Source organism: Saccostrea cucullata, unplaced genomic scaffold (genome assembly GCF_032062105.1).
Source record: "Saccostrea cucullata isolate Sc308-1 unplaced genomic scaffold, CSIRO_AGI_Scuc_v1 ctg12067, whole genome shotgun sequence".
Taxonomy (NCBI): Eukaryota; Metazoa; Mollusca; class Bivalvia; order Ostreida; family Ostreidae; genus Saccostrea; species Saccostrea cuccullata.
In genome coordinates, this window is record NW_026922381.1 from 12,095 (window position 1) to 20,244 (window position 8,150).

Below are 8,150 nucleotides of genomic sequence, written 5' to 3' on the forward strand. Positions count from 1 at the left end.
TATTCCAAAAGTCACTCCACTGTGAATAAATATTTATAAAGAACCCTGACAGGAGTTTGTGTGTCTTTGCCATACCCCCCCCCCCTGTTACACTATTAATAGCTACCTAGGTATTTAAAGCTACCCAAAGTCGCTATTTTACCTACTTTCTGCTTTACTTGCATTTTGTGGCAAAATGCAGGAACGGCGCAACATGGTGAGCACAAAATTTCTTGACACTGTCACACTGATGATGAATATGACAAAAATTTGGCAAAAAAATGAAAACTTTGTATATTAATAATTTTGCATAGAAAATATTGTAAAATTGCCGATTCAGGAAGTAATCATTTTTTGACCAAAATTTTGTCGTATTCATCATTAGTGTGACCGTATCAAAAAATATGGTATTCACCATGTTGCGCCGTTTGGTCTTTTGGTCGCAAAATGCTGAAATTATGTAATGTAGGTAAAAATAGCGACTTTAGGTATAGCTTTAAATACCTAGGTAGCTATTAATAGCTACGTAGGTAGAAATAGTCTTTTGACTGGACCTGGTAAAAAATAATGTTCTACGGTATGACCGTTGGGGCGAGCGCAGTTGTACCATCCAAAACACTCTAAAAATTAATCAGCCACTTCAAACATCAAGACATCTCTACTAGCTGTGACGTCACCTGACGTCATGGAGCGTCTGGTTGAAACTAAAGATCTAATGCAATTTTGGTCGAAAGACATTGCAGATTTATTTTCTGTTTCTTTTAAAGATTTCTATAAACTGAAAGCCTTTAATTCCTTACGTTATTTATTTATTTATTCGCGCAAAGGACATTGGGTAGTGCAGGAATTCTGGGAATGTTTGACATAAAAAATGGGTCGACGTATGTACAGATTTCAATCCGAATTTCCTCTGCTCTTACATGTTACTCTATTGAGCTCGCTTTGGGAGCGTCGCTTTGCGACGCTCGCTGAGCTCACTAAAATTTAGGCATTGAAAACTAGTATAAAACATTGGAGCTTAATTCCTCATCTAAATTTTCATCTGAAACCATGAAAATTTGGATAAGGCATACAATTTATAAATAGGATTTACATGTTCATGCATCTAAATAATTACATGTAATATAATTGTATCTATCCTTTTTGTAGCTATAATCTACAGCTTATTGTGGGAGACCCTCATCGTGTCGTCAACATTAAATCTACAATTAAAATACTTCAAAGGATTTTGAAGGTATGAACAGTTTTATTATATCATTTAGTAGATACATATATTTTAAATTTGGAGGCTTTAAAATCAAATGTTTATTTGTCTATTTGCTCAAAAATATGTGTAAGAAAAATATTTGACTACATGCAATAGACTACCCCGGGTATATGTTATCATGTTGGACGGAATAATCTCTGCTGCAAACTTTTAATGAATCACATGTACATTATTAATCTGTATGAAACAATCATTTGTAGTACAAAAATATTTCTCATTTTCAACAGGTGTTCAATGCTGAAAAATCAAAGAACTACGGGTATTTGTGTGTGCTGATTGGTAAAGTTTCATGAAGAGGAGTCTGGCAGAGACGATGGCACTTTCTCATCTAAGCTGATCTATAGCTATGTCAGAAATGGTGAAAATAGATTAATTTATGTTTTCTCCCAAAACCAGTGATGGCAAACCTAGAGTGACTGAAGCATCTAAAGTTCTACAAAATATTGTCCCAAAGCTGTGTGAATTTTTTGCTGCCACTTAAATTTATCAATTGTATCTAAACAAGTTGGTCTGTATTATGGATCCTCTACTAAGTGTAACACATACCTTATGAGATTACTGTCGCAGTCCTTATAGTATCTACATTTATATCACAAGTACTATTTATTGTGTCATTAAAATCTTGAAATTTATTTTCTAAGTCATTCTGTATGGAATGTTTATCACTCTGCTGCTTTGATACAATTTACTGTCGCTATCAATTTTTAACTTTAGTATTTCTGTTTAAATTTTTTTTTATTCTTTTGTGTACATTTTTAAATTCTAGACATAATTATAAATTCACATTTGCAGAACTTCAAACCATTTTCATTTATATAAATCAATTTTGTACATTGAGTTATGAGATTCATTCATAATTTTTGACTTGCAAAAAAGTAAAAAAAAAAAAAGTGTTCAAATAATTTAAGGGAAAAGTGTTTTGACCTTTCTAATATATATTGTGTAATGTGTTATTATGTGTAATTATAAATATTTCTCTTTCAAATTGTTAATGTTCCATGGTAAAAGCATGTTGCAAATGACATTATGAACTTGAACGTTTATTTTTGCAAAAAGACCATTTTGTAAATTTTTTTAATAACACTCTTACCAATATGTTTTGTTATTTGATATTCTTTAATTTTATTATAAAGATTACAATAAAAAAATAATTTTTTTGTCATTATTATGAAATAAACTTCTTAGATGCCAATTTATGTGATTTTCCTTAGATTTTAGTTTTCATCAAGAGTTATCTTCCTTAAATGAGTTGTTACCCGTGATGACCCAATTTTTTAATTTGTCATGACCCATACTTTGATTTTAGAACATTAAATCACAGGGTTTCAAGGCATAATTTTTTATCCATTTGTACAATTGATACCTTAAGTTTTTAATTCAAGTTGTTAAGTTATCTATAGATAACTTTACAACTTGAATTAAAAACTTCATATATACTAGTTGTAGGTTTTTAAAAGATAAAACAAGTCTTCACCGGCATTATTAAGGCTCGCAAAAAAAATTTGATATACATGTATATGGATTCAAATACACCTTGGCACAAGCCTTTATAGCAACGGTATTCCATGTGGGGGAGAGGGGGGGGGGGGGGGCTCCAGAAGAAAAAAAATCTGTATACTACAGACCTGAACTGAATTTTGAAACTGAAAAAAAATTCAGTTCAGTTCAATTCAATTCAGTTCAGGTATACAATGTATGTTAATTACCAGCCATGGGTTATATATGTATCAAAATAGCCTGGATTTGAAAATAACAAAACTATATGCCAATCGGAGATTATATTTAACAATTTTGCTATGAAAGTACTATCGGTCAAAGTAGAGATCACTGTAGAAAATGCAAACAAACCTACATCTACCTATATAAACTTAACAAATTTTCTTTGATTGAATTTCGGTTAAAAGAAAACATGCATATGGTCCACGTATTGTAGTCCTTTTTTTAAAGGACAGCAATTTGTCTTTATCTTATTGTTAAAAGTCCTACGCCTTGCATCAACCTCCTCGAAATTTTCCTCTACAAACAATCTCTGTGAAGAAAATCTCGGGTTGTTTGCAGCTGGGACTCAAGACTTTAATTTGGTCGAAAAGGCTTGTCAGACAGTCAATGACTGTAGACGCCTCGGCTCCGTTGGAAATGTCGTTTCCCCCTAAGCACACGTATTACAACGATGCCTGGGTTGTACCTCAACATCTCTCAGAATATATTTTGACAGAGTATCTGTAAATTGCGAAACGAAAGAGAAACTAAACGAAACGAACTGAAACAAAATCTACCGAAACGAAACAAAATGAAAACAAGACGGAACGAAATCAAGACGAAACGAAACAAAATCAAAACGAAACCTGCCGAAACGAAACGGAACAAAATATTGAAATGTGTGTGTTTTTTTCCCAAATCAAGGTACATCATGTATATAATTATATATGTGTAACTGCATGTGGATTTTTTTTACTCCAAATAAAATTCATATGTAGTTTTTAATATAAAATTTGATTACCCTAATGTAGATTTTCCAAAGGGTTTGGAAAAGTTTTGGAATTCCATGGAATTCCATTCGTTTCCATGCCAAAGTCGAAAAGTGTGTCTGGAAGTTTTTGGAATATTTTGGAACTTGAAAAAATAAATGGACTTAGACATTTTTTGCTTTGGAAAGTAGTGGAATTCTTTGGAAAAAATGATAAAATGAGAAACTTAGCCATTTTCTGCACTGGAAAACTGTGGAAAATTACTTAGAATTTTTTCAACTGTCGACCAATAGTACAATAACATCGGGATCGAAGTCGGGCTCGATGAACAATTAATTTAAACAACAAGCCGAAATTCAAAAATATCGAACCCATGTTGATGTTGCACAGAAGGAAAGTTAGAAAGAGAGTGTCTAGAACAGGGGAATCATGACTAGCTTTAGACGGTAGAAGATGAAGACATTTTAAGACCCGGTAGGTAAAATATTGTACAGTATTTTATGTGTCCTTGAATGAAGAATGCTTCTGCTACTGTTCATTAGTCTGGGCAACACACATAAACTGCCCGACGGTGAAATCATTATTGCACTATTTTAATTTTGTAATAATTATTTGAAAACTCTAAACATCTCATTAAGATCATGGATTTTAACCCGAATTTCCTCGTTTGGGATCGAACTCATGTAAAGAATTTTACCTATACGTTCCTTTGTTCAAGTCAAGATAACATTTACAGAGTATGTTGTACAATGTAATTAATTATATATATTTTAAGGCATGTTCATGATCATTTTCAGCTCTTATTTTAATTATTTTATAGCTGTTGCTGCATTGTGCCTGAGATGATCCCCTCAGTGCTGGCGTTTAATAACTTGGTGGATGTAGATGCTTAGCCAGTCAGTCTCTAGGCTTGTGAGTATGGTGAGAACGAGTTCAAATTATCGCTCAAACCAAGTAAACTAACTCTGATTTTATTAATCAATGTTTATTAGCATAATAATATGTTCTACGGTGTGACCGTTGGGGCGAGTGCAGTTATTTACTTTCAAAATCCTTTATACAGATTTTACTTGCACTGCCTATCGTAAGTTCATTAAAAAAGAAGAACAGAATAACAAGTCAATTCCCACTTCCCAGGCATCGGGATAGAGATTCCGAATTTTCGGAAGTTTCCTACAAAATCCGAAATACCTGAGCCGTTTAAATGACGAAAGTATGACATCAAATAAAAAGTACTGTTGAATCTTCACCGCAAAGGATTATTGGGAGTTTGGAATTTTTTCACGCTGTGAGAAAAAAATTTCTTGGAACGACCTGAAGATTTCAACCCTAATTTCCTCCGTTCATACAAGTTATACAGTAGGGGGACAAAAGTGTTGAGAAAAAAATGGCGTCACGTTTCCAACAGAAGAGAGACAACTCGTGCGAAAACCGTCTTGACAGCTGACTTACTATGACAAAATCACAAATGACTTACCTTAATATTTAGTAAGATGACCTTTTAATCTGTTGACCAGTTGTATTCTTCTTTGAATCGATTGATAAAGATTTCTGACATAATTTACGTTGATGTCCTGCCATATCCTAAACGTTTAATGAAAAAGTTCGTCTGCGGAATTTATATTGTGCATCCGTGACTGGAATTTTCTTTTAATATAAAGCCATACATTTTCAATGATATTTAAGTCCGGAGACTGTGCAGGCCAGCTCATGTTCTTAATATGGTTTCTAGCAATAAAATCCTGTGTTACACGAGAGCGATGTATGGGGGCGTTATCGTCTTGAAAGAGGTAACTTCCTTGTGGGAAATGCCGCACTAGAACTGGCCAGAGGTTTGAATCTAAGATGCCAATATATTTTTCTGAATTAATGTTCCCTTCCACCCGGCACAAAGTTCCGATACCGCCGAAGCACAGGCACCCCCACACCATGATACTGAATTTGCGGCCATTTTGTCGTGGCACTAAGTCCGGTCTCCAACCTTCGCCTGCTTTTTTCCAAACATAAATACGATTATTCTCCCCGACACATATCTGAGACTCATCGCTGAATATAACTTTGGACCACTGAGTTGTAAACCCCACCATCTCTTCTCCCTACACCATGACAAGCGTTTCTTTCGGTTTACATTTTTAATCACAACTTTTTTCTTATACACACCTCTAGTGAAACCATTTTCTTTTAGTCTACGTTTGACAGTCTTCTGAGACACAGATGTTGCCCTGTTTTCATTAAATCTCGCTGTAATTTCTCCTAAGGGTGCTCTCCGATCTCTATTAACAATCCTCTGGAGCCTCCGATAGTCCCGATCGTCGATAGAACGAGGTCGACCCGATCTTGGCAAATTCTCCACTGATCCTGTGCCTTGATATTTTCGTACAATACGGAACACTGAAGCCAGAGACCTATTGACACTTCTTGCAATAGCTGACATTTTTTTTCCGTTTAAGTAAAGTTCCACAATTACTTGTTTCAGGGGTTGTGAGATTTCCTGACGTTTCGTCTCCATTTTGTTACCGAGTTAGATCGTCAACAAAACTATAGCAGATGACGAAATATACGTCATGCTTTACGTCATTTGTACTGACCTATTTATATCTCAGGGGGATTTCCGAAATTCCAACTCAACAAAAATACACGACTTTTAATACGTGCGGATCTATAATTTATTTTAGTGACGCCATTTTTTTCTCAACACTTTTGTCCCCCTACTGTAGTATATTGAGCTCGCTTCACGACGCTCGCTGCGCTCGCTATTAAAAAAATTATTGCGACTTTGCCAAGTAAACAAAATTTAAAGGTTTATATTCTTAACACGCTTAAATTCCTTATTCAAATAATTAATAACAATGCATTCTGACAGGTAATCTAAACATGAAAACTGCACAGACATGCCTAATTACTTTAGATCAAATAGCAATCATCTAATATGAAGTATACATGCATTTTACAGGAATCCGGGTGCTCACAAGGACAAGAGGTGTATGAAAAGAAAAACATAAAGGTAAGATTTCTGAATTATTTTCCAAATCAAAAAAATCACATGAATTGAAATTATCTTTTTCAGTGTTAGTCAGGCATTGAGCTTGAGCTCAAACCTTTTTGTCTTAGCTTACCTGAACCATTTTAAGGCCTAAGTGAGTTTTTTGATCAGTGCCTGATGTTGTCTGTCATCTATAAACTTTTCACATTTATACATTCATCAGAATTAATCCTAATTTGAACAAAAAATTGCAAGATAGTGAATTTATTCATATTCCATAGTAAACTGATTTGCCAGGTCATAAAAAATCAATTGTTTTGTAAAGCTTTTGTTTATTGTTTGTCATATATTTATATGGATATCAATAATGATGCATCTTAATGGTCATCTTTTTCTTTCAGAAATCGTGTAAGGATCGAAAGTTTGAAGTGTCTGTTGGAATGATCAACATCGAACTTTCTGAGCCTTCGTACTGAAAGTGAATCCGTTCGTGACACCAATTAACTGTCAACCTTCTAACATAACCATTTACTAATTTCATGGAATATCAGTGAGGAAGTGATTCTCTAGCAAACACATCAGAAGTTTTGGATCTTTATTAATTGGGATCTTTGGCACGTACATTTGGGGGAAATAGCATCTGCTGATTTTATGGGATAATTGTATCAATATAGTTGTGTAGTACATATTTTTTGCATGTAATACATGTGTTTGTCACTCTAGTTAATAACTTTGTACCAGTACATAAGCATGATAAGCCACTGGCAGTTCATTGTAAATGTATACCTTGTTGAGGTCTAAATGACTATTCCAATTCCATGGCCAATTTCATTTATTAAAACTTACTTCTTATTTTAGAAAATGCAGACTGGAGTTTACTTAATTCATGTATATCATAACATGATTATCATTAATTTAACCAAGGTGACTGATTCTCCGGTAATCATATTTTCTCTGTAAATAACCTTTAATGTAAAATACTTTCCGTGAGAATATTTTATGAAAGTGTGCTTATATTGTACATCTGAGAGTTATATTATATGCAATATTTGTCTCAAAAAACATTGTAAAAGAAACAATTTTTTATTTTGAAAATATAGATTTGATCTATGAAACATTGTGATGTTATCGATTTTTTTTGTAATTATTTGGCACTAATTATTTCAGTTTTCATTGTACATGTATTTAGAATTTGGAATCCTGGAATTCCATGGATTTCCATGGAATTCCTTAGATTTACAAATATCCTGGAATTCCACGGATTTTCTCCGCAAATTTCCATTCTGGCATTGTTCCGCTCTTTTCCAGGCTAGATTCAAAATTCCAAATCATTCCGAAAAAAGTTCCGTCCCAATACTCCGGAGAATTCTAAAGAATTCCGCGGAACAAAAATTCCATGGAATTCCATGGAATATGCTTTGGAATTCCATGGAAGTTGCGGAAAATCTACATT

The 8,150-nt window shown here is 33.8% G+C and overlaps 1 long non-coding RNA gene across 2 annotated transcripts; it reads left to right on the forward strand.

Moving 5' to 3' along the window:
- Positions 1-4,056: 4,056 nt before the first annotated feature.
- Positions 4,057-7,846, forward strand: LOC134261701 (uncharacterized). 2 transcript variants are annotated; one of them, XR_009990867.1, is made up of 4 exons: positions 4,057-4,188; positions 4,535-4,635; positions 6,668-6,718; positions 7,099-7,846. It is a non-coding gene; the product is annotated as an uncharacterized LOC134261701 (long non-coding RNA). The 2 variants fall into 2 exon arrangements; XR_009990866.1 differs by having other exon boundaries at positions 4,535-4,626.
- Positions 7,847-8,150: the final 304 nt, after the last annotated feature.